Source organism: Chinchilla lanigera, unplaced genomic scaffold (assembly GCF_000276665.1).
Source record: "Chinchilla lanigera isolate Chin_1 unplaced genomic scaffold, ChiLan1.0 scaffold00004, whole genome shotgun sequence".
NCBI lineage: Eukaryota > Metazoa > Chordata > Mammalia > Rodentia > Chinchillidae > Chinchilla > Chinchilla lanigera.
The window spans coordinates 15,808,660-15,835,185 of record NW_004955405.1 but is presented as its reverse complement, the minus strand read 5'-3'; the positions used below and the strand labels follow the sequence as shown (position 1 = coordinate 15,835,185).

Sequence of the window (26,526 nt, the reverse complement as noted above, 5' to 3'; positions counted from 1 at the left end):
TTGGGATGCCAGTAAAGAATTGAGTGGAATATCCAGTTTGTGCCAAGGAAAAGAAGAAGATTCCTCCAAATCCAGCATCTTTCTACTTAATCACAGATATGGTGATGAACTATCTATGCCTTTAAAGACAAGGGCCATAGTGGTGTGTGTGTGTGTGTGTGTGTGTGTGTGTGTGCGCGCGCGCATGTGTGTAGTAACAGTAGTAAGAAAAAACAGTTCACAGGAGGCTAAAATCTACACCACAAAACCCTCATAACTGTCTTGGATGTGCACCCCTGAGTTATTATGTAAGGGAGAAATGAATATCTATTTTATTTGAAATAATAAGTGTATCAGGATAATCAGTTTGTTTGATATGCAGTATACAAAAACAATTCCACAGAATTGATCAAGGTTCTTTCCTTAATTATCATTCTTTAAAAATACTCCTGATAATATGAAGATGGAATAGTAAGAAGTAATATCAAACAATAAATGTAACGTTGTCAATAGCTGGCATGCAAAGTTGGCAGGCTCCCTCATATAAATGATCAAAGTTCTAATATATTGTCTTTTTGTTTATTTATAATTGTGAAAGAAGGGAGGAACTTTCCCTTTTAGCGTTCAGTACTTTCATAGTCATCTTGTCTACCACTTAGCTATTCCTCAGTCCAACACTAACTGGGGTCCCATTTTCTATTTCCTGCCCTTGCTAGGTCACTTGAGGGTGGCTGCCTCACCATCCTCACCAACTGACTGTGACACTCACAGATCACGTGCTGAACAGTGCTAAATCATAATGAGAAACAAATTTCAGTTTCTTCCACGGTTACTTCCTTCTTTCTCACTACTTTATCCCTCTCTGTCTCCCACACTGCAGTTACTTCCCACCATCCACCCCTCCTATTGCTTTGTGCTGAGAGTTTCTCACAATACACTGAGAGGCTTTCATGTTCTCAACCAATCTGGGGCCTCTGCTCAGTCACCAAGTCTGCTTTCATGTGCTGTGGGATTCTCTGTGGAAGTCCTGTCCAGCCTGGCCAGGCTGCCTAGCTAAGAAAAGTTGTCAGACCCTGAAGGAACAGAATGATCCTATTCTGGATTAATAAGAAATCTGTAAAGATAAAAGACAAGTTTGATGAAAATCCTTCTGAGAAAACAGAAAATTGATTGCCGAGTTCTAAGGGCAGAAATGACACGTTGAATAGGTGGCCAGGTTAAAAAAGAATCAAAAAAAGAATGAAAACTATTTAAATTGGAATTGGAACAGGGATTCACATATTTTATACCATTACAGGTTGTTTGACAAAATATAATCAAATTTCTTGCTGCTTTTGATTTTGTAAAGATGCAAAGAAATTACAGGAAAAGACTAAGTAAGAAAGACTCAAGTTTCCATGAGATGTAGGTAGAATCTCCATTCCCTGGAGTCTATAGCTTCATTGTTCACAGTGAACAGGTCAAAATGAAGGGAGCGTCATGTGCTCCTGGAACGAAGAGGAGTTCTCAGAACTCTGTAGGCTTCTGGAAGCTTTCCTGCTCCTCTTCCCCCACCACACTCACTCACCACAATCTGCCAGTAGACAGTCCAACAAAGCGAATCCCACACATTTGGTAGGGATTTTTCTTACCCACCCACTTCTATTACTGGGCTTGGAGATGACTCAGAAGGGACTGATATTTTACCCAGCTTGCTGTCGTTTCACGGACGCTGGCATAGGACATGAGCGACCTAAGGATAGTTTATTATCCTCAGTGATAGCAGTGGCCAGAATATCATCATTTTTCTTGTGCCAGCTCCTTGAAATCTAATTTCTAGTATGACATAAAGGTCAGGTGACAGATGCATATGTGGGGAGCTGTCACAGAAGAGAAACCCTGAATTTAGGGAACACACATCTTTTAAAATGGTTAATAAGCCTGCCTGATCTTTGCCCTAAAGGGAAATATTAATTTTATTGTAATGCACCACAGACAAATCTGAGCTTTGTTATTTCAGTCTTCCAAAACTGCTATACAGCATCCTTGAAAAATGCAGTTGGCTTGCTTGCAAGACAGGCAAAAGCCGAAGAGACTCCCAAAGGGCTGTTTCTCAAATCATTTTCTATATAATTTTCTCTCTCCCTCTAAAACATCCTGTCTAAGAAGCTTGTACCACTGGATAACTCCTTCTTGCAATCACCTGCAAACCCTTAGTTACTCCTCATTTGCAAAAACATCTGAAGAAATCAATGTATTCCTTTTCCTTTTAATGCTCTGGCCTTTTGGTGCCATGCTTTCTTCTCCGGTGATTTAAATCTGTGTTCCATTTTCTGCTTCCTTGTGAAGCTGATTGCTATTGTGAATGACATCAGAGATTTTGTTATATTTTTTAGTTGATTATTGCTGATGTAGAGGAAAATTATTGATTCTTGTGAGTGGAGCTTGTATTCAGTGTTCCTTCTAAATTCTCTTATCAGATCTATAGCCTTTCCGTTGATTCAGCTGAGATGATTTCATCTGCAAAACATAAACAAAACAAAGAGTAGGAGAAAAAGAAAGAAAGAAAGAAAGAAGAGGGAAAATGAAGGAGAGTAAAGAAGAAAAAGAACTGTGTGTTTTCCTTGAAATAGAGAAAAAGAAACCAGTATTCTAGTGACCAACATATACAATAGCAACAGCAAATTGTACCCTTACTGAGCATGTTATAATAATCATTTGGTCTAATTTAATGGGATAGGTGGTTCTACTTTGCAGTTCAATAATTAGCTTGTTCAGTTCTGCCAAATATCTACCTTTAATTACCTTTATTTCCTTATTCACATGCTCATTCTTTTCTTGGCTGTATCATAATAAATTTTTAGAAATGTATTATGTTACTAAAGAGTAGAACCACTTGTACTGCTTCATCTCAGCAAGCAGAGTAGTAACAAATTTTCTGTAGCATTTTTTGCTTTAATAGCCATACTTAACCTCTGAACATTCTCAGCAGTACTCACAATGGGAAGAAAATTTAAGTACAGTATTAGAGAGTGGGGAAAAAAAATCTCTGGAGTAGTTTCCTAAATGATAACATCAAAAATGGCTACATCAGAGTGATTTCTGCTGCCTGATGATCCAAATTCACTGCTTAATAAGAATCTCCAGAGATTAATTGCAACAAAGCATGCACACAATTTCCTAAACTGAACAATATGTACAAACCCAATTATGTTTTATGAGGATCAGAATAAACTTGGAAAAGATTTCTATGCAAGAGAAGAAGCTGGGGGCCAGAGATACAGCTCAGTGGCATAAGTGCCTGCCTGGCAAGCTCAAGGTCCTGAGTTTGATTCCCGGTAACCCCCCCCCAAAAAAAGAGAGAGACAGAGAACAAGCTGGAAATATCTCAGAATATTAAAGGAAATCTAGATGCCTTTAGGATCAAGTTTCTGAAAATGATTAAATGAAATGGAATGAAACTTTCTACATACCTTTTAAAACCCAAAGAAATCCCTTAGCAATTACTACCAGAATCCTAGTGAGTATACGTACTTTAAACACCACCAGATTTCTACCTAAAGCTTTTCATAAGCTGAATGGAATTCAGAGTCAAGTCATATAGCTGAGACACTAAGGTTAACCCTTGTGTTATACGCCCGCACTAACTCCATGCAAAAAGTGTAAGCATTCTGTATTGCAAACATATGCTAATAAAAAAAAGCTATCAACCATAACAACAATAAAAAAGAAAGGAGTTCTCTGTATCTATTAGATGGAGCAGAGGAAAAGACAAGTTTGTAACAGTGGAACAATCCTAGTTGCACTTAGAGGAAGCAGGTCACAATGTAAAAGAGGGTGATTTAGCAAAGAGGAAGAAATGCATAACTGGAATAGCTTTATGAAATAATCCCATGTTTTGTATCACAAAATTTGAGAAAAACATAAGGTTTAATGGAAATATTTTCAAGTAAAACAACAGAGTAATGATTTAACCCTTCAATGCCTAGTGTTCCATTTTTGGAATGCCCATACATCAGAACATGCTAAAATTTTTCCTTCAAATTCTTATTCCTTGATTTTTTCTAGGTAGCATATATGAGTTCCATGCAAAAATTCAAAAAAATTGCACTCTTCTCCATAAATGGGTTAATATAGCCATCATTAAAGACAAAAGAGCAATCAGTGGCATTATTTTTTTGTTTGTTTGTTTTTGTTTTTCTTCCAGTACCAGGAATCGAACTCACGACCTTGGGCTTGCCATGCAAGCGCTTTTGCAACTGAGCTAAATCCCCAGCCCCTCAGTGGCATTATTAACTCACTGGAGAATGTATGTATCTTGTATTGGTCACACTTTCCCATCCCTGGGACCAAATACCTAACACTCACAACTTAAAGGAGCAGAAGTTTATTTTGGTTTCAGTGGATTCAGTCCATGGTTATCTGGCTCCAAGGCCGAAACAGCATGGTGGAAGGGCATGGAAGAGAAGATCTGCTCTCCCCATGATGGTCAGGAGGCATGGGGTGGGGAGAGAGAGAGAGAGAGAGAGAGAGAGAGAGAGAGAGAGAGAGAGAGAAGAGCAGAGACAAGAACACACCCTTCCGGGTCATGCACAAATGACGTACCTCTGATCAGGGCCCACTTCCTAACAGTACGTTCAACTACAAATCCATCAATGGATCACTCCCCTGATGAGTACAGTGTCCCCCTGATTCAGCTACCTTCCAAAAGCTCCATTTCTAAATACATGAGACTTTTGGGGGGACGTTACATATCTAAACAAACATATATCTATGATACAGATTCACCTTTGTCACAATTCTATGTGCCATTTTGAGCTATTAGCAGTGAGGTATTTTTGGATTTTTTGTTTTTTGCATGGCACACAGTTTGTAGCAGTTGTTCATTCTTGAAATGCTTTGGGTTTTAAAGTAAGATGATGTATGATTTAAGACTTTAGACTATCTCTAGGTATGTTTGTTATCCTTGAGTTTGGCTGTCTACTAGACATATGACTTACTTGGCTTCTGTCACACTGCCACAAATTAGTTCAGTCTAGACCAATAATTCTAACCCCTAAGTTCAACTTTTAACTCTGCCAGATGCTGTTTGACAGTAGATTCCCCAATACTGAAAATCTTGCCAAGTGCACATTATGTTGTTGTATAATTACAGCTTTCTAGTGCTCAGTATGGTACTATTAGCTCAAGCTGAAGCTCATTTAGTGTACATAATTACAGCACACCCAGCAGCAAGCACTGACCTAAAAAGGAGGGGTTTCTGGTGTTATTCTTATCTACTTCTATTGTCAGTATATGTAGTTATTACCAGGACTCCAGATTTTGAGAGAATTTGGTACTTGCATTGCGTTTGTAAGTACTTGGAATATCTAAAAATCACACTGATATATTAGAGCTATTCTTCCTTCTAATGGTGATTAGATGTTAATATTATTTGAACAACACTTAGTTTTTGTTTTTGTTTATTTGATTGGTGTTTTGGGCTCTTTTCTCTTGTGCTTGGAGGGAAAATGAGAAGCAGCAAAATGTCACCAAAACGTCCAGTCTTAAAGAACTGTTCTGTTAGAGAGTTATAGCTTATTAAATGTTTGTGATGCCTAAGACACAGTCACACTTTGGGAAATTACACTTCTTTACCATCATTACACTTATGTGTTTTACAGCTTCAAACACCACCTCTAACAGGTAAGCCACTGGTAGTGCTAGGTGCATTGGGTCAAGATTGTACTGGCTTTTTCTTTCTCTCTCTCTCTCTCTCTCTCTCTCTCTTTCTCTCTCCCTCTTTCTTTCTTTCTTTCTTTTTCTCTTTCTTTCTTTCTTTCTTTTTTTGTACTAAGAATCAAGCTCAGGGCAGGCACTGTGCCACTGAGCTGTATCCCCAGCCCAGTACTGGCTCTCGAGAGGATACAGGGGTAGGGATGAAGAAGGCTCCGGTTGCTTGGGCATTTCCTCTCCAGCTTTGCTTATTGCTCCTCATTTAATATTAGACTTTCCAGCTGGGCCCCCTCCACCCCCATAGCTTTCTCTTGGATTTAATTGCATCAAAAGAAAGGTTAAGGCTTAAGCCTAACATATGGCATTTAGCTGAAATTCTCAATATTGATAATTGATGAACTTTAATTTTCTTTAAAAAAAATGCTTCAACATCCACTCTTTTACCTTCTTAGAGAACTGTCATAAATAACCAAAGTTAATGCTTTTGACATATTGTTTTATACTTGTGAAGCTCTGTGAACTTCAAGAAATCTTTAACATGTACTGGTTTATTCCAAAGAACCCACTATGTGAACTCAATGAAATTAATTCTAAGAAATAAATGTTTTTGAACTATTTATAGTTTATATTTTAACAATGTACTTTTAAATACTTTGAAGATGAAAGCCATGACTGTTTCAATATTAAGATTTCTTTTTATCTCCAAATATGGACTAAAGCAATTCTCATTTAGGTAGCTGAAAGTTTATGCACTAATAAAGGCAAGACAATTATTTTAATTAAGTAAAAGTCAGAGGACTCACACAAGAAGATGTTTACCAGCATGATCAGCTAGTAAATTTTTACAGGGCTTTTATATGACAATTCTTTTTCAGAAACATTGGTCTGACCAGTAATACGTGCATGTATACACAATTTTCTTAATGCTAAACCATGTTATGATAGAGTCCTTAAAATATCTTGGCATTTCCCATTAGGAAACCAAGTGATTGGTTACACAGCAAAATGCAGCTTCATCTGATCAATGTCAAGGAAGTACAGAAATACTAGAGCCACCTGAAAACTGGAAGGTCAGCGATCCCAGAAATGTCATTTGCAAACAAAGACACTAAGTGCAGCGAAACCAGTGTGATGTAAAATACTCAGACTGTCGCTAAGGGTTAAACCTGATATAGTCCTCATAATCTTCGTATCATCATCATCATCTAAGAGATTATTAAAAGAATAATCTTTTAATTTGAATCAACAAATAATTGACTAGTGATTTGAAACTGGGCGGGTGTGGTGGTGGTACATGCCTATAATTCCAGCACTCGGGTGGTTGAGGCAGAAGAATCCCACGGGCTTGAGGCCAGCCTGGGCTACATAGTGAATTCACTTTTTTTTTTTTTTTGGATTTTTTTCTGGTACCGGGAATCAAACACATGACCTCGCGCTTGCCAGACAGGCACTGTGCCACTGAGCTAAATCCCCAGGCCCTACATAGTGAATTCAAAGCTAGCCCGAACTATATAGCAAGACCTTGTCTCAGAAAAATTTTTAAAAATTGATTAGTGATTTGAGAAAGGAATTAGTCATACAGTGTTCACTCAGACATACATCGAATGCTGCCTAATGATTAAAGCCTACCATCTTTAAACATTTGATGAAAGATTTGAGTTCAGCATATTCACATGACATTTATCAGACTTCTCTTATAGGAAATGCGTGTGTTAGAAGCTATGAATGATTTTAAGAACTAATGAAAGGAAAGAGGAATGAAGTGGGTGGGCAAAGACAACTCCTGCCCTCCAAAAACTTCCTTCTAGCCAGAAAGAAGGCAGTGCTACTGTAACACTGTTTAAACTTTCTCTTTTTGGTCTTTTGTTTTTTGAGACAGGGTCTCCCTATGCAGTTCAGGCTGGCCCTGAGCTCACTTTGTAGCCCAGGCTGGTCTCAAACTCGCAATGATCGTCCTGTCTCAGTCCCCCGAGTGCTGGGATTACAGGCATGCACCACCACGCCTGGCTAACACTGTTTACACTTTCATAAACATTTCTGCACTATAACTGCCTCTGCAATTACACGAAGAGTTCTTTGAGGGCAAACAGCAGATCTTGTTTACTGATTCATCTCTCAGAGAACCTTCTGTTAATAGCATTTGTTCTTTAAATGCTCCTTTTATATACCATCATCTTCATGTACCATTTCAGATGTGTTAATATACATCCAATAAACCTTCTCCATAGAAATTATGCAAAATAACTCATATAAATGGGTTTCATAATATGTACAAGCAAGTAACATGATGAAAAATTCATCTTTTTACAAAACCTCACTGAATACTTTGGATTGCATATAGGTATGTTTTTTGAAATGAAAAAGCACTGATTTAGAAATATTGTGTATCTGGGGCCGGGTATATAGCTCAGCGGCACAGTGCCTGCCTGGCAAACTGCAAGGCTGTGAGTTTGATTCCCAGTACCAAAGGAAAAAAAAAAAAAAGAAATATTGTGTATCTGACTGATACTCTTGCTAAAACCATCTAATTGTGATTCTATATTCGTGTATTTGAAGGCTTTGCCCATAAGCAAGAATTAGACTAGGGTTTCTAAAAGTTTTATGCCATGGATCCCTGTGATGTTCCAGTGCGGCTGAGGGACCCCTGCTTAGCATAATGTACAAGTATAACGCTCTGATCTCAGCTGACGGTGAGAGCGTTTGTTCTGCATGCCTCTGTTGAATTACACTAGGCTCAGAGGAGAAGCGGTCTGACAGAAAGGCAAGACCAGTGTTATAAACCAGATGAGGGCCCTCAAGACAAAGGATTAGTTGGCAGGCTGGCCAGAGGAGGAGGGAGCAGAGGGCTGGGAGTCATAGCAAGGCTCTTGGGAATCAGCCAGAAAGAGCAGCATGACCTAAGGCACAGAGGTGAGAGGGTCAGGGTACTCTTTCTGTGTTAGGGGCGGGGTTCTGATACGTGGTTTCTGCTTTGTGCTCCGTGCCCGAGTGTTTCTTAGTATCTTCTTTAACTGCCTGAGTCACGTTCAGTCTAAGCTCTTGCTTGACCCTTCTCAGTCCTTCTTCCGCCCTAGCACCAAACAGCTGAAACCCTTTGACCACACCCCAGAGCATGTTCACCCGCTGTTTGCCAAATGCCGCTCACCTTTCTGCCTGGTTTTCCGGGAGTCTGGGTAAAGCGAGTAAATTAACTTAGTCTTTTCTGAACTTTGATTTGCTCAGGTAGAGAACAGAGAAGTAAACCCCCCAGACTGGTTTACTGGTGAGGACGAAACTAATAATATCTGTACCTTGCCCAGCAAAGTGCCTGACACAGGTGGTTTCTCGTCCCCTTCTAAAGCTTGCTCGTTGAGACTCCTGTATAATGGACGTCACTACTAGCTCCACCCCTGGACACACCCAGGTGGGTGGGCTGCTCTCCTGAAACACCCCATGTCTGCGGCCTCCTCTCTGTCGCCGGCGCTCTGCTGTATGGAGGCGTCTCTGCCCGCGGCCGCAGCGGGCCCTGCGCGGGCGAAGCGGCGCCCTTTCCCCAGCGGAGGATCTCTTTTCCCCTGCCGGCCTCCCGGACTGCAGCATCCTGATGACAAGTGATGTCCTGGATCCCAGAAACTTCTGAGTCCAGAAAAAAGAAAGCTTAGGAACAGTTAGAGCTGTTTTCAAGTATTTGAAAGCCAAACCTATACACAGGGAATTAGACCAAGGTTTCTGAAAGTGTTTGTGCCACGAACCCGTGTGATGGTCCAGTGAGGCCAATGGACTCTTTTGCAGAAAAATATACAAACTCTACTGCGTAGGGTTACCAAGAAACCAATTACATTGGCACGGTTATTAAAATATCTTGAAACAGTTGTTCGTATAGTAATATATATGTTAACAACATAAACTCTGAAACTGCAAAGCTAAACTGAACAAAAATGATATTTCCAGATTTCTGGGACAGCTGAGATGTGATACAAAAACACTTGTGATTTTTGTTGCTGATAGTTAAAGGGACGATTAATACTGCTGTAGGTTGTGCCTCTGTTCAATGATTGAAGGAAGATTTAATGAAGTAAAAACAAAGGGGTCATTCTTCCTCATCTCAGTTCATGCAACCCTGAAATCTACATTCTTGGTCCCTTACTCTCACTCACCTAACCCGCACAAGCACTACCAGGCTCTTTCTGTGCCGTTCTAAAGAACAGAACTAGTCTGTGTGAGACCATAGTATAAGAAGATAGAAGGCCAGGGATTTAGCTCAGTGGCACAGTGCCTGCCTGGCAAGCATGAGGTCCTGAACTCGATTCCCGATACCAAAAAAAAAAGTATGCCTTTAAAAAAAAAGAAGATAGATTTCACTTCACCACAATGAAGAATATTCTAACAATGCAAAATCCTCAAAATAATAATCCACTCAGTGAGGTAATGAGTCTTCCATTACTGAAATTATTCAAAAAGAAGTTAAATATTATTAAACAAGGACTCGAGCATCAGAAAAGAAATTAAGACTTCATTTACATAAATTACAATGTTAACAATGCTTTCTAGAGATGGACAGAGTGACAGTTCTGCTGATGTTTGCCAGGCTTGGTGCAAGGTGCTTTACATTCATGGATTCTTTCAGTCCTAACAGTAAGCATAGGAGAAACGTATTATCTCCTGAGCATCAGTTTCAAGTTTTGTTCTGTTTTAAATCTTGACCAAGACAATCATGTCAGAGGTAGAATTCAAATGAAGGTATTTCAGGCCCCAAAGGCAAGTAGTTCTCATAAAAAATTGAGTTAATAATACTTATAAGGTTATAATTAGGACTTCAAAAGATAATGTATGTCAAGTGCATACGTCAGATCATCAAGAATAATATTCTACATGTTTTATATCTATTAACTAACTTCATCCTTACAAAAAGCTTTACAAAGTAGTATTATTACCATCTCCACTTTATACATGAGAAAACAGAGGCACTAAGATATCGAGTAGCTTGCCTGAGGTTATACAAATACAAACGACCTGAACCACGGTGGTCTGACTCCAGTCTCTGCTGGTAAACACTACACTGTGCTGTAGTCAAACATGGCACCAGCAATGACTGTAGTCTTTTTGTATGGAAGATGTCTCTCCTCAGTGAGTTACCATTCAAAGATAAAAATGGAACTGCTTCAGTAAAACTAGGGAGCCATATAAGTTCAAAATAAGGGGCTGGGGATTTAGCTCAGCGGCACAGTGCCTGCCCGGCAAGTTCGAGGTCGTGAGTTCGATTCCTAGTACCCAAAAAAAAAAAAAGAAAAACGTTCAAATTAAGCTTGCAATTCTGTTTATCACTATTATAGCTCATAAAAATTCTGAATTAAAGATCTCTGCCTTCCTAATCCACATTTCCCCCCTCATGCTGATATCTAAGCAAAGGAGAGACAGTTTCATTTCTTGATTCTTATACCCTTATTCCCAGTTCTGTCGTGACTAAGGGATGAGTCAAAAATAAGCCTGAGGCAAAGCAAAAGGGTCCGAGCAGAGCGTCTCCTTACATCTCCTTACGTGACTGCCTTGAAGAGGCGCAGCAGCAAACATCAGTTTTACTTACCCAAGCTCTGCACACACTAACCACCATTATTTCAAACTCCCTTACCACTTCACTTGTCGGTCTGTCCCCGTGCTGCTCTGTGGCCATCTCCTGCGTGTCTACCCGCCTGAGGGGCCTGGTAAGGGAAACTCTTCAAAAGGAAGGGTGAAATTTTCAAAATACTAAAATAAGGTTTTTCAGTATCCACCCCTGCCAGTTTGGTCAAAACCAATATGTTCTGCCTCTGCTGCCTTTTTTTAAAAAAAAAATCACAAACATTATTATTTTTAATCTTGGAATTTTTCTTTCCTGGTTGTTCAGTAACAAGGTACTCCAAGGAAAAGACAGGAGTCACCCCGTCTCAGGGTTTAAACTGCCACCATGGTTGTTGCTCAGCAGGTTCCTCTATCCCACACTGTACTCCAAAGCACTGATTTTCCAAGTTGAGATTCAGGACTTGCTATGTTCCAAGAAATAAACAGAATATTTATTCTTTTAGTATCTCTTGAGAAGTCACCTGAGTCACTCACATCTGTCTGGTATTTATAAAGTCATAGTTTTGAACAGTCATATGCCAATTGTCATAAATCAACACAGGCATAATGAATAAGATTTGCCTAAGATAATGACAGCCAAGACTGAATGCACTACCCTCAAGGCAGTGTGTTAAACTTTCATATGCACTGAAGCTTGTAAGAATGCTATCGGTACGGACAATATAAGGTCTTCATTCTTTATGGATGAACAAAAGAAGCACAAAGGGGTCAAGCAGCTTACTAAAGCAATTTATTCAATCTCTGGTGAGTGGTAGAACTGGAATTCAAATCCATGTCTGTCAAAATCCAGAGCTCAAATTCTTAACTTCCTATTTTCAATAATCTGGGAACTTTCTAAACCAAATACGGCTGAAACAACTGGCTGCTAGCTATGTGCTGCAGTCCTCTGACACCTATAAAGCGCATACCCCAAGGGACAGTTTCTCTGTTCCTTCAAATCCTTTCAGAGAATCGCGCTAACATCTACTGAGCACTCTTCATGTGCTGACTAGCAGAAGAGAAGTTATTTTAGCAAGAAGAGAAATCTTTTCTCAAGCTTGGTTCATAAACAACCGCCATCTGTTAGCTTTCAATGGCATCCAGCTGAGTCTGGCTGAAGTCACTGGGGTGACTGTGCCGACGATGCCTAAAATGAATTCTCCGTGACATCCAGGCACCAGGACAACTCAAGGGGGTAGTGGGTGGCTTGGACCTCAGCAGTCAAACGGAGGTTGTTCACTGTTTCTGAAAAGTGGAATTCCCTGGTGGACAGTGTTCTCCTTAGAGATTCTCCTTTTAGGAAAATCCTTCTATTTCCCCCAGTGGTTCTTTGACCCTGTGGTCAGGTTTTCACAATTCAAGAATATCTATTTATGAAACTGGTGGAGTTACACAGATAATTTGTATTAGTTCAAGTCAAGTGTTGGCTCCCTTTTTACTTAAGCTATCTGTTGCTGTTTTGCTAAACTATTGTTTCATCAATGAACCCTGGGCATTACCTAATCATTCTACTGGCAAGCAAATTTCCAGAAATTTCACAGAGTGCTTGGTAGGAGTTATTGTAGTAAGGAATATTTCATGAGAATTTCTTCTCTTGTTTAAAAGGAATATAGATCATAAATACTGGAATCTTCTCAAATTAAAAGGATAACTCTTAGGTTGGCTAAACTAGAACATTTTTCTGCATTTGTATTGCACTGTACTATTTTGACTTCCATTTGCAAATCTTTAAATAAACATAATTGAGAAAAAACCCTTTTCTATGAGCCAGAGAAACTTTTCAGTATTTTTTCTTGTTTCTTTTAATTTCTCACCTATAAGAAACTATGAAAAATATTTTCTGAAACAAGACATACAAATAACTGATAAACATACAAAAGCACTCAGTCTAATTATTATAATTTTTTTAAAAGTGAAATTTTTGTTTTTCTCCTATAAATAAAATAAAGAGAGAGAAAGTGCATGAACGTAGGGTACAGGTCCTTTAGGATACCAGGGGCGAGTTTAAATGCAAACAGTCCAACAAATTATTTAACAAGTTTTTAAAAAATCTTTTAACAAGATCATCTCATGTCTTTTCAATCCAATAATATACCTTCTAAAAGTGTATTCTAAGAAACCAGTAGTAGATAGATTCAGATTTTCATATGAGTGCCTTTATCACAGCTCCATCAGAAAAGGCAGAATCCCTCGCAGCTCATGTTCCTGAAGTGATTTAGGGACCCTGAGCACAGCTGAAAATTAAGGTGAGGAGCACATTTAGACAAAATGGGTGTGGGATAGTTTTAGGTTAAAGTGCACATGTAGAATGACAAGACTCTCCTGCTCTTCCTGACTGACCCTTGATGTAAGAAAGCTGGCTAGTCCAGGAGAAAACACCTTCAGAAACAGACAGTTCAAATGCCTCCAGGAAGCTATCAGATTTCTGCCTAATTACCATATTGTGACATCCACAAACACACAAACACAAAAACCAGCCCTACACATGCTTCAGGACTTTCTCTAGTATTTTAGTACCCTACACTTAGGAAGAACCAAGGATTGCCAGATTTTTGAGAAAAGCTTTTAACATGAAAAGCAAAGATCAAGAAACTTCTGAGACATTTTGTATAGTATTCAGGGAGTAGACCAAGACACAAATAAAAAACTGTAACATATCCTCAGAAAGATAAAAAGTATGATATTCATCAGGCCAAAAAAATTTTAAAGGAATATTCAGAGAGCAGTGAACAGCTCTTGAACATTAAAAGATAAGATGGTATAAATTAAAAGGTCAAAAGAAAGTTTGAAAATATGGTCAAGTCAATTTCCTAGAAAGGACAAAATAACAAAGAGAAGAAAATCAGAGAAATATAAGTCGACTTCCCATAATTGAAGGATATGACTTTTCAAATAGATCTCAAATAAGACTCTGCAAACAAACAAAAAGCGAAACCAAGGAACAATATCATGCAATTTCAGAAAACCAAGAATTTTTAAAGACATATATATGACAAAGTCCTTGAAAGTAGAAGCAATGTCCCCAAGGATGAAGGATGCGAATGGGGTTAGAATGCTTGACACTGGAAACTAGAAGACAATTGATCGAAACTTCAAAATGTGAAAAGAGAATGATTTCTAAGTAGAATTCTGTACCTGTCCAAATTCTACACATAAAGTATGAAAATATTTTTTAGACAAGCAAGGCACAAATACTAATTTATTCTCATCCCCCCTTCTCAGAAAGCTCCTGGGGTTTTTAGACTCCACTGAATCCAAGAGTAAACCTAGAAAGGGGCCCAGCAGTAGAGAAGGGCCGGGGCACAGCTCATGTGAATGTGAGAACCCGAGACGTGCATCGAACAGCAACCAGGCCAGGCTGGGGCAGGAGGCAGAAACGATGTCAGCGAAGAAATGGGGCCTGATAAACGGTCAGATGTGATTAGCCGTGGCAGAGGGGTTACATACATAAAAACTATTCTAAGAAGGAAGTACAATATGATTTCCATGTAGATAAGATTCATGTTTATAGTCCTAATAACATAATTATCTAATGCCAATTTAAGCCAAAATCAGTTATACTACAGTTTGAGGCCTAGGGATTAGAAAAAGAGTCATGTGTGAGTGTGGAGAGGAGCATGGTGAGATCGGCTTCAATCATCATCCTCCAAACAGAACGTTGTTCAGAATCAACGGGAAGATGGGCATAAGAAGATTAAGATGAAAGTATCAGCTCCATTACTGAGAGAAGAGTCTTGAGTGTGAGAAGATTTTTGGGAAAGCAATCTTAGGAGGGAGAGTGAGAATACAGGAAAGAGAGACTGAGAAGGGAGGAAAGAAATTAAACAAATCAGTCGCAGTGGAGACCTGAGAAACGGTGTGAAACACGTCTTAGCGTTGCCCCACCAGGGGACAGAGAAGCTATTCCCATTGGCTGAAGATGATGTTTACTCATCTACACTTTTGATTCCACTTGCAGATCTAAGAGCTCCTGCAGGGCCAGAGAAAACCCTCCTGTGGTGAAATAAAGAGAAGCTATCAGCACAGCAGTGAGCTTAGAGGTGGGTGGGGACATAAGGTGCTGTATTAACAGCTTCTGTCAAACAAAAACTTGGATTGAAGCATAGCGTGTGAGCTTCCTGGGATTTCAACTATGAATTAAGCAGACTCAGTCCCTCTTTCACTGGCTCTTGCACAGGGCAGATTCTGCCCCAGACATTCAGTGAACTGAAGAGCTGAGGTGAAGGCACCGTGCCTCAGGTAGAGGCATCCAAGGAGATAAGAAGGGTCTGAGGTGGCCCTTCTCACCAGCCAGGTACTGTAAGTCACTCCTCGCTGGAGGATGGAGCAAAGGATGGAAAGAGAGGCTCCAGAGGTGATTTAAAATGACGTGAATCCATGTGGAAACATAGGCCAGCAAAGTGAAGGGCCACATCAGAAACCACCAAGTAATTGTGGTAGTCATTTATTATTTCAGATTATGAAGGTGTACATTCCTAAAATGGCTAAAATGTTTCAAAAGTGGTTACTGTGGTTTGAATGTTTGTGTCCCTCCAAAATCTATGTGTTGAAATATAATCCCCAGTGTGTTTGCACGGCATGAAGCGTAGTCTTTAGGAGGCGATGAGGTCATGAGGGTGGAGCCCGTATGACAGGGGATAGTGCCCTTATAACCCTTTGCCCTTCCACTCTGAGAGGACAGAGTTAGAAGCCTCCATTTTTGAGGAAATAAGACCTCACTGGACACCAAATCTGCTGGCACCTTGACTTGGTTCCCTGCCTCTAACTCTGAGTAACGTTTTTCTGTCATTTCTAGATTACCCAAACTATTGAGTAACAGTCTGAACAGGCTAAGACAGCATTTATCTGTGAGGAATAAGGATCACACTGGGAAAAATAGAAGAGGGAAGTCTTCTTTTCATGATAAACTCACTATTTCATGATTCAAATTTGTAGGCATATGCTATTTGGGTAAAAAATTTAAATATTAAATTTGAAAATGCTACCTATTAGACCCACTGCATACAGTGGGAAATTTTAAAAAATAAGCATGACAGAGCAATCCTGATTTTACATTTTTCTATAGAAATAATTATTACTTTAATAATCAGGAAAATAAAATAAATACTAAAAATCCTTCAAAATAGGTTAGGGATAAGTTGAACACACTGATATGTTACTTCTAAATATGAGTCACTTATTACATATTTGAAATTTTTCCTGTACAGCCAAAAAACAAAGACAAAACCTAACAGAGTGAAGAGACATCTTTTTTTTTTTTTTTTTTTTTTTTCTCCTGTACCAGGAACCGAACTCACGACCTTGCGCTTGCCAGACAGGTGCTTTTGCCGCTGAGCTAAATCCCCAGCCCCAGAGTGAAGAGACATCTTATAGAATGGGGAAAAAACTTTTGCCAGCTACTTGTCAGACAAAGGACTAACATCTAGAATATATAAAGAACTAAAAAAAAATTAGAATCCCCAAATTTAAAGACCGAGTTAAAAACTGAGTGTCTGAAATGAATAGACACTTCTCAAATGAAGAAATACAAACAACCAATAAATACATGAAGAAGTTCACCATTGTTGGCCATTTGAGAAATGTAAATTAGAACAACACTGAGACTCCAACTCACTTCAGGAAGAATGGCTACCATCAAGACATTAACCAATAACAAAGGTTAGCAAGGCTGTGGGGAGAAAGGAACCCTTCTCCAGTGTTGGTGGGAGTGTAAACTAATAGAACCACTATGGAAATTCCTCAAAACCTAAAAGTAGAAATTCCATTTGACCCAGATATTCTCCTTCTAGGTAACTTCCCAAAAGGGTAAAAGACATCATATACCACAGTTTGTGTGCATAACCATGTTTATAGCAGCACAACTTATAATAGCTAAATCTTGGAAACAGCCTATATGTCCATCAACAGATGAATGCATTAAAAACATGGTATTGATACACAATGGAGTACTAATCTGCCATACAGAAGGATAAACTTGAATCATTTGGAGGACAATGGATGCACCTTGAGATCATAATGTTAGGTAACCTACCTCAGACACACAACCTTAAATATTACATGATTTCTCTCATATGAAAAACTCAACATATATATATCTATCTATCTATATATATATATATATATATATATGTAAAGTGCAAAATAAAAAATAGTTAATAGGAAAAAAGAGAAAAAAAAAGGGATTTTAATCCAGTGCAGATAGTGTGTCTAAAAGTGTTCCTTAGTACAACTGTCTTACATGTTTCATATGTTGTTTGGCCTATTAGTCTGGTTTTCCATCTGTATATATGATAAGTTTATAAGCTCTTATAAGAGTAAATAAATGGGGGGATGGGGATTTAGTGCAGCGGCACAGTGCCTGCCTGGCAAGTGCGAGGTTGTGAGTTCAATTCCTGGTACCAGAAAAAAAAACCAAAAAAAAAAAAAAAAAAAAAAAAGAGTAAATAAGTGAATCTGATGCTGGACAAATAAAAGGGAGATGGAGTGGACGGGCGGGGAAGAAGGGAACTGAAATATGTTATGTACATATACCAATCCCCTACTGTGAATGTAATCATTATGTACTACAAGCATATACTAATAGAGGCAAAAAAAAAAAAAGTGCAAGAACAGTAGAATAAGTATGTTCAAAGCAAAGAGGAGTATTTTGAAGGGAATTAATGGCCATCTGTTTTTTTACTGTAATAAGTATTTTTTCAAACTTTAAAAAAGAAACAACAATTTTAAAAAAAGAAAATTTTTCACAATTCTGAGAAGCAATAGTGAAAATAAATTTGAGAACATATATGTTTAACATTATTCTAGTTCAAACATCTCTGCTTATTGAAGGTCCTCAGGCACATTGGCATATAAATAGTATTAGGCACAGTTTTTGTACAGTTAAAATAAAGAGACGATCGAAGTATGCAAAAGGACACAGTTTATTGCCTTCCTTTTTTTCCCATTTGCCTAAAGAGAAGGAGAATAATGAGAACAAATCTCACAGGAAATATGCTCAGTAGTTGAGGTACATTAGCCATGGAGTGAGTGAGCTTCAATCTTGTTTAACGTCCAATTATAAATGACTAGTTGCTCCATAAGAATAGAAGCAGGCATCTGTGGATGAACAGTGTAATTGAAGTTTGAACCATATTTATGTAGTAGAGGTTCTCAGAAGAGATGATTTGACCGACCAAGGGGCAACCCAGGACAACATACAAGATCCCTCTGTACTAGTAAGTGGACCCAGAGGTGGCTGGCAGGGTTTTTTTAAAAAAATTTTTTAATCGTTCTTATTACATGTTGCTGTATATAATGCTTACCTTACCCATGAGGATTACCTTACTCATGTATATAACACATCTTAATTCCTTTGCATTTCCTCCCCTCCTCTCTCCCCCTTCCTCCCCTCTTTGTCCCCTTGCCTTTGAAGAATAGTTTGAAGACCAGAAGAGAATAATCCTGCCACAACCCACACTTGCAATCTGTCTGTTAAACTGGGTTTACATGTGTTTTGGAGTCCACTAGCTGAGGCGAATAGCTTATATACCTGGTGTGATCAAAATATATGGTGAATGTTTAAATTTCAAAAAATTATTGCAGGAAGAGTCACATTCCAATTAACGCTACTCAAAATACTCTCCCTTTGAATACATTTGACCCATTATTCTTGGCGCTCTCTGAAGCAGTTTTAGGAGTCCTCTTTTCTGTGAGGTGTGATTTAAAACTGTGACTGCTGCTGCTGAGTGCCATCGAATGCAAAGGCGGGTTTGTAAAATCTGATGTCACTTCATCCATCTTATGCACTGGATCCGGCACTGTGCGACTTCTGGCTCTTCCCTAAGGTCAAGATGGCCATGAAAGGTAAATGTTTTCAGTTAATTCAGGGTATCAAGGCAACTGGAATGGCACAACCAAAGACCCTCACAGAGAGCCTTGCAGTGAGGAATATATGTGGTATGGTACATTAGGGGCATACTGAAAGAGGTTGAGCCAGAGAGAAGGGTTTAAGGATGATTCCACAAGATATTTGGAAACAATTATCTTTGGTCCCAGTGATGAATGACGAGGGTATGGTCAGTCTGAGGTTGCACAGACAAGTGTAGGGCAGATGTCCTCGCAGAAGTACTTTCACATAAGGTTGCAGTGGTCTTTGTGTAATGTCAAGATTCTAGCAGAGTTTGTGGTAGTTACCCTTAGGCAATCAAGAGTAAAGACTCTTTCTTTATAACTTTCAGGCTTTATTTATTTCTTGTGTGTGTGTGTTATGTCAGCACAAATGACTCCTTTTTTTTTTTTTTTTGGTACCAGGAATCAAACTCGGGACTTCATGCCTGCAAGGCAGGAGCTGTGCCGCTGAGCTAAATCCCCAGTGTAGTGACTCCATTTTGATTCTGATAAATTTCACACTACCCACCACCACTAATTTTGCTTACATTTCTTAACATCCCTGAGCCTTGGCTGCCCTCTGAAAAAGGGGTAAAACAAACCTTGCAGGATTACTTTCTACATTAAATGAAATAATGTATAATAGCACATTTAAATAGCTTCTGTAAATATTAGATTTTGAACCCCCATAAAGATAATTATAATTTACATCTTAAAAGAAAAGTACAAGAAAGCAGTTTAAAATTTAAAATTTCATTAGAAATATACATTCTTAACCCAAGGTGCATTTGAGAATAAATATTATATTACCATTAGTAGGTGCTGGCTAGGATGTTGGCATACTTAAAATAATCTTATATTTTTCACATGTATTTTTATTTGATTGTAAAAGTACCGTATTTGTCATAAGAAATTAAGAAAATATAGAAACATGTAAAGGAGGAAAATCCCATCTTACAGAGATATATCCTTTTAATTTTTTAATATATTTCTTCTAGTTAGTATTCTAGATCTCTTCTCCCCCTCCACCTCTCTCTCTGGATATTTAGTTTAAATTATATTATGAATATATCTCTGGAAATATCTTCCAAAAAGTTCCTTTTAATGGTTGTAAAACATTCCATCAAGCAGCTGTGCAACAATTTAACACTTTCCTATTGCAAGATAGTTTCCAGTTTTTCATTAGTATAATTAACCTGGGTTCAAAGCACTCATACATACATAAATTAGTATGTTCTGAATTATATTCACCTATTTACTCCTATGTTTCCCCCACTAGACAATAAGTTTGGAGAAAGACTACTCCTGTTTTGTTTTGTTTTGTTTGTCTCTTTCAGACAGAGTCTTGCTATGCAGTTCAGGTTGGTCTTGAGCTCACTTTGTAGCTCAGGCTGGCCTTGAACTTGCAATGATCCTCCTGCCTCAGCCTCCCAAGTGCTGGGATTACAGGCATGCACCACTATGCCTGGCAAGATTATTCCTTTTTCCCCATTGTTACTCAGTGTTGCTGTTTCTTAGTTTTGTTAGTATTTTGCCTGGCACATAGCACCTATAAATATACCTAAATCCATGCTTTCTGTGAATGGAAAAAGAATGAGTAGATGAATAAATAAATACTAGTTTTCCCCCATGGAACTCAAGGAGGTGAAGTTAAACAAAATTAGATAAGCTTTATGAAAGTTCTTTGTGTGTTTTGAACTTAGTTATTATTATTATTATCATTATTATTATTATTATTAGTCTTTTTGAGACAGGGTCTCGCTATGCAGTTCAGCCTGGCCTTGAGCTCACTTTGTAACCCAGGCTGGTCTCGAACTCACAACAATCCTCCAGCCTACTGAGTGCTGGGATTACAGGCATGCGCCACCACGCCAGGCATGTTGAACTTAATTATTTTTTGTTTATTTTACTTATTTAGTTTTGCTGTCCTGGGATCAAGCCCAGAGCCTTGAGTCTTAGGCAAAAACTCTACCACTGAACTACATCTCTAGCCTCTTAATTATACTGTAATCAGCATTATGTTTACTGGTTTTGTCAGGAGCCTGAACCAGAGCAATAAGAAATAAGATGAGACAGTGCAAGCGTGGGTGAGAGGGGGCATAGCGTGGGGTAGCGGGGTTCAACCTCTGTCTCTCTGGAGCCTTTTGTCTGCCTTTGCAAGGATAAAGCTTTCATATTAATAGAATCTTCTGCTGGCCGCACAGGAGCTTTGTCAAAGCAGGAAGGAAAAAGAGGAATAAGAAGGTGTGGGGGAGGGGTGTTATGAGAGGAAAAGGTTCTCCTTTTTTTCTGCTCACAGTATGAATTAGAAATACACAGGGATATATGAAAAGAAATGTAGACTGCACCACTGATTCCTTTGTATACCTAAATTTTCTGCTTGAGATCAATGAAAATGCACATTTGCTAACACAGTGAAACCGCGGGAGAGCTGAGAAAGCCCTGGAGGCCTGTGTGTGTATTACAGGAGGAATGCTGTGTTAGGTTACTTTCTGGTTTTGAAGGGTACAAAGAAATCATTTGGTTGATGGAATGCTTCATAAGCTGTTGGGAATGCAGCTTACACCAATGTATACAACTGTTGAAATTCTGAACCCTTGCATCTCTGTGCATTTTATTAAATGTAAATTATATGTCAATTTTTTTTTTTTTGAGACAGGGTTTTGCTATATAATTTAGTCTGGCCTTGAACTCATGGGGATCCTCCTGCCTCAGCTTCCCAAGTGCTGGGATTATAGGCGTGTACCACCATATCTGGTGGTATTTCAATTTTAGAAATGGTTCACAGTTTTCTTTTCCTGATAGCAGAAATAATATATATTCATTCTAGAAAGTTAAGAAGTTGGCAGTAAGCACAAAGAAAGAAAATAAAAATTGCCTGGACTCTTATTGCCTAGCAATAAACACTGTTAGTATTAGGTCAGTGCTATCTGGATTTTCATTAGCTTACTTGCCCAGTTATGTTACCTAAGAAAGCAGATAGTTATCATAACATAGACATATTTTAACGACCAGGCCACTGATAAAATTAGCTCCTGTGCAAACATCTTCCAGTTCAACACTGCTTCCCTGCCCACCCATCCTGTCAGCGCCGAGCTTGTCAAGAAGCTGCTCCGGAATGTTGGATGTAAATATGCGCAAATGTAATGGAAATTAACCTGAAGTGGATTTTGAGTTTTTGAAAACAAGATGTGTTTCATGGATACAATGCTGGAAAACTATGGGGTGTTCAAAAGTCATTGACAACTGAGGTGTCAGAGCGGAGTAGCTGCTAAGAAATAAACAGGGAAGATGATTCCTACTTCATAAAGAAGGATTTGATTATACAAGACGAAAAGAAGCCCTCTGAGAAATAACAGAGCCCTGAAATTATCTGTGCCACAAAAGTGATGATAGTACTACAAAAGCTGAACATAGAGAGGTGAAAGACATTGTATTTCACTATCATACAATTTTGTCCAAAAGAAATATCAAAATATCATTCTAAAAATTAATTCCCCATGGAATACTTTGAAAATTGCTTTCTGTAACCAAGATTTTCACGTGTTAAGGTGCATAGGGATCCCCTAGAAATCTTGTTAAAATGCGCATTCTGATTTAATTAGGTCAGGGAAGGGACCCTAGATTCTGCATTCCTAACAAGCTCCCAAGAATGTGAATTCTGTTGGTCTCTGGTCTTTGTTTTGAGTAATAAGACTCAAACATGGCAGTATTAATTAGATTCACTTCATTATTTTTATTAGTGCATATTAGTTATATAGAACAGTGGATTTTGCCTTGGCATGTTTGTATATGCATGTAACAGACCTTGAGCACCTCGCCCTTAACTCCTTTCCCCTCCCCCCCACCCTTTTCTTCTACGCTAAAAATTTCCCTTCTATGTTCGAGTCATCCCTCTTGTTAAAAATTCTTTTATTTTTTCTGGATTATTCAAAAGACTCACTTTAAACAGACTTTATCTGGTACTAATTACCTTTGAGTACTGAGAAAGGTGTACCTATTATTCCAGTCACTTCTAATTTAACTGTTCTAGACCTGTGAAGTATGGAGTTCTCAAACAATGAACAAAATCACCTAGAGGACTTGTTTGAATGCAGGTTCTTTAATTCCACCTCTTGAATTTTGTATTTGTTAGATCGTGGTTGGGTCCAAACATCTATATTTCCAACTGATTTTGATGTGACAATGATTGCTCCTTGGACCATATTCTGTTCAGAATTTTTATTTTCTTCTTTGTGCTTGTGTGTATTTTCTAAACTTTCAAGAATGAATGCATGTTATATCTGTAACCATAATGATTTAGAATGAATGCAAAGAACTTCCAAGGAGTTGCTTATAACACCGAGCTTGGGCCGGGGATATAGCTCAGTGGCATAAGTGCCTGCCTGGCAAGCACAAGGTCCTGAGTGCAATTCCCAGTACCAAAAAAACAAAAACAAAAACAAAAACCCCAGCTTATTTGTAACACTTGCACAACAAAACAAAGACACAGATAATATGAACAAGCTGCAAGCATTTAAGTGTCTGAACATTTCCGATATTATTGAACTCAATGACACAACTCCCGACCCAAGGGTTCAGCTTTACTTTGCATAATACATCAACAGTCTTCTACTGTTTGGATTATTTTATATCATTTTATATATTATTAATTATATTTATAAAGACAGCAATGAAACTACATGGTAGGTCTGTTTAGATTATCAGTCGTATTTGTCTGTGTTGGTGGAGAAGGATTCACCCTTAATTCACAAGCTGTTACTCTGCCATCTTGTTGATTGTGCTTGAGTTATTAATATATGGAAATATAAGTTATTCACCACCCATAGACTCCTTTCAGAGATACTTTTGAGAGAATTACTTAGTTAAAAGCAGACAATACAACTAGAAAATCCATACACTTGTACTTGTGACCTGCATCAAATTCAGGGGAAAAACTATCATCAGAAAGATCTACTACCAACACCTTTGCTCAGAGAAACTCTCACTCAGGAAACTCCAAATTTTGATCACAACTCTTACTATTGTTATTCAGTCAATGAGAGTTTGCAACTGGCCAATAGTTGTACCTGTGATGCTGTGTCAGGTGCCCAGGGAAGAAGTAGAGTTTGTAGTACTGAGTGATTGTTTTTAGAATCAGATTCTGGTTTAGAACTGGCTCCACCACTGATTACAAGCTTTACGATCTTAAGCAAGCAACTAGATCATTCTGTCCCTCATTTTCTTTCATCTGTAAAATAAGAACATTGATACCACATTTTTCACAATGTCAATGTAAAATTTAAATTTAAATTAATGTTGTATGGTTGTATCTAGATGCCTCCCCAAAGCCTCATGTGCTCATAGGTGGGGAATATTGAAAGTGGATGGATTAAGGTGTGTGAATGTGGATTAAGGGTGCGATACTGGTTTTAAGGGTGTGGATAATGGAAGCCCCACCATGGATGTGAGTGGCACCAATCAATAGGCTTATAGCCTATATGGCATACAAAGGGACAGAAAGAAGGGAGGCTGTTGCTGTTTGCTGCTCACTTTCTTCTGCCTGCCATGCCATAAACTTTCTCTGTGATACCACCCTTCCTTGGAGCCAGCCAACTATGGACTGGACCCTCTACAAACTATGAGCTGAAGTGAACATTTCCTCCTTTATCTTGTGGATGTTGGCTATTTTGTTCCAGTAATGAGAAAAGTAACTAAGATAGTTAATATAATTAAAACACTTAAAACAATTCCTGGCACATTAAGAATGTATTAAATATTAACTACTCAAATACTGAATTAAAAGTCAGAAGATCTAAGTTCAAGTCTTGGCTCTGTCACTAATTAATTTTATGCTTTTTGACAAGCCATTTAATCTTTCTGACCTTTGTCTGCAAAACAAAGCTAACAATACAGGTACTGCCAAGCTAACAATGATATGTTTTTATATAAAACAGTACATGTAAATGTGCATTTAAAAATTGTGAATCACTGTACAAAAATAAGAATCTTTCTTTAAAATTGTATTTCATATATCTTATTGTATTTATAGCACAGGAAATGTTTTCTACTATAGAAAATGGTGAAAGTGGGAAAGTATTTTAGTGAATATTTTCTTTCTTTACATATTATAATCATTGATGTAGAATTCATTTTCATTTTTCTGATATTTTAAATGGAAGTCATTAGAGTTAAATTTCCCATGCATATGTTTATCACCGATCTTCATGCTGTGTGATGTGGTGGAAAGAATGTGGGCTTTGGGAAGAAAAGACTATCAGGAGTCCTCATCCCGCTGTCACCTTGTGCAGGTCACTGAGATGTTCTGAGCTTCAGTTTTACCACATGCGTAAGCCTGCTTTCACAGCCCACTTTCCGAAGACCTGGGTCTGGAAAGGACCAAAAATTATAAATATTCATAGTTGCTGTGGATAAGAGATAATGTCAGACCTACTTCTTGCCCAGGAATGGGTGACTTTTTTTTTCTTTGGTAAAAGACTAAATAGTGTAGTCAGGTGTAGTGGCACATTCCTGTAATCCCAGCGCTCTGGAAGGCTGGGGCAGGGGGATCATAAGTTTGAGCTCATCTAAAACTTAGTATCTTAGTGAGACCTTGTCTCAAAAGTAAAAAATAAAAATTTAAAAAGGCTAGGGATAGAGCTAAGTGAAAAAACCCTGGGTTTAGTTCCCAGTGCTGCAATAATAAACAAACAAAAACCAAATGGGCTACTAATGTAGCTCAGTGGTGGAGTACCTCTGGGTTCTGTACTAGTACCCCAAACAAAAAAAATTAAACAGTAAATAATTTAGGCTTTGTACACCAGTCTATCGGAAATCTCCAGACCTACCATTGTTGCACAAAAATATCATAGACTATATGTAGACAAATGGGCATGGTTGTGTTCTAATAAAACTTTATTTATGGACATTGAAGTTTGATTTTTCTTATAATTTTTACATGTCAGTATAAAAAGCCCTTCCTGGACTTCATCGTGGTTCAGTGAAGTTTATATTTGTAATCTAATGGAAATGTTTTTGGAGTTCCAGTAAGTTAATTCCAATCTACCACTTCCAGTGCAACCCATGGCGAGAATAAAGACACTAAGGATATGTGTAGTTGTGGGGAGCCAACGGGGTCATAAGTGCAGCTACAATGATAGCTAACTAGAACAAAGGCCTCGACCCAGGGTTGAACCAGGGTTTCATTAATTTGTGAAGAGGGGCGTGGCTTGAGGATGAGTGACTGCAAGAGTGGTGGGAAGTGTATGAGTGCTGTGAGCTGGGTGTTATGGTTTGTGTCTGTGTGTCCCCCCAAAGCCTCATGTGGTCATGGGGCAGGCTTTTAGAGTTTGATTGATTATGAGTGTGAGAGCTGCACCCACCCTGGAGTGTATAGTTTGCATATGTAAGGGAGAGCAAGAGGCTGCTTGC

At 38.5% G+C, this 26,526-nt stretch overlaps 1 long non-coding RNA gene across 1 annotated transcript in view; it reads right to left on the bottom strand.

Moving 5' to 3' along the window:
• Positions 1-265: 265 nt before the first annotated feature.
• Positions 266-26,526, bottom strand: part of LOC106149727 — a 43,718-nt gene continuing 17,457 nt past the window's right edge. Inside the window, exons 2-4 of the long non-coding RNA XR_001236054.1 lie at positions 25,398-25,484; positions 24,186-24,346; positions 266-2,478 (exon numbers count right to left, since the gene is read on the bottom strand). This is a non-coding gene — a long non-coding RNA (uncharacterized LOC106149727). The remainder of the gene's footprint in view (positions 2,479-24,185; positions 24,347-25,397; positions 25,485-26,526) is intronic.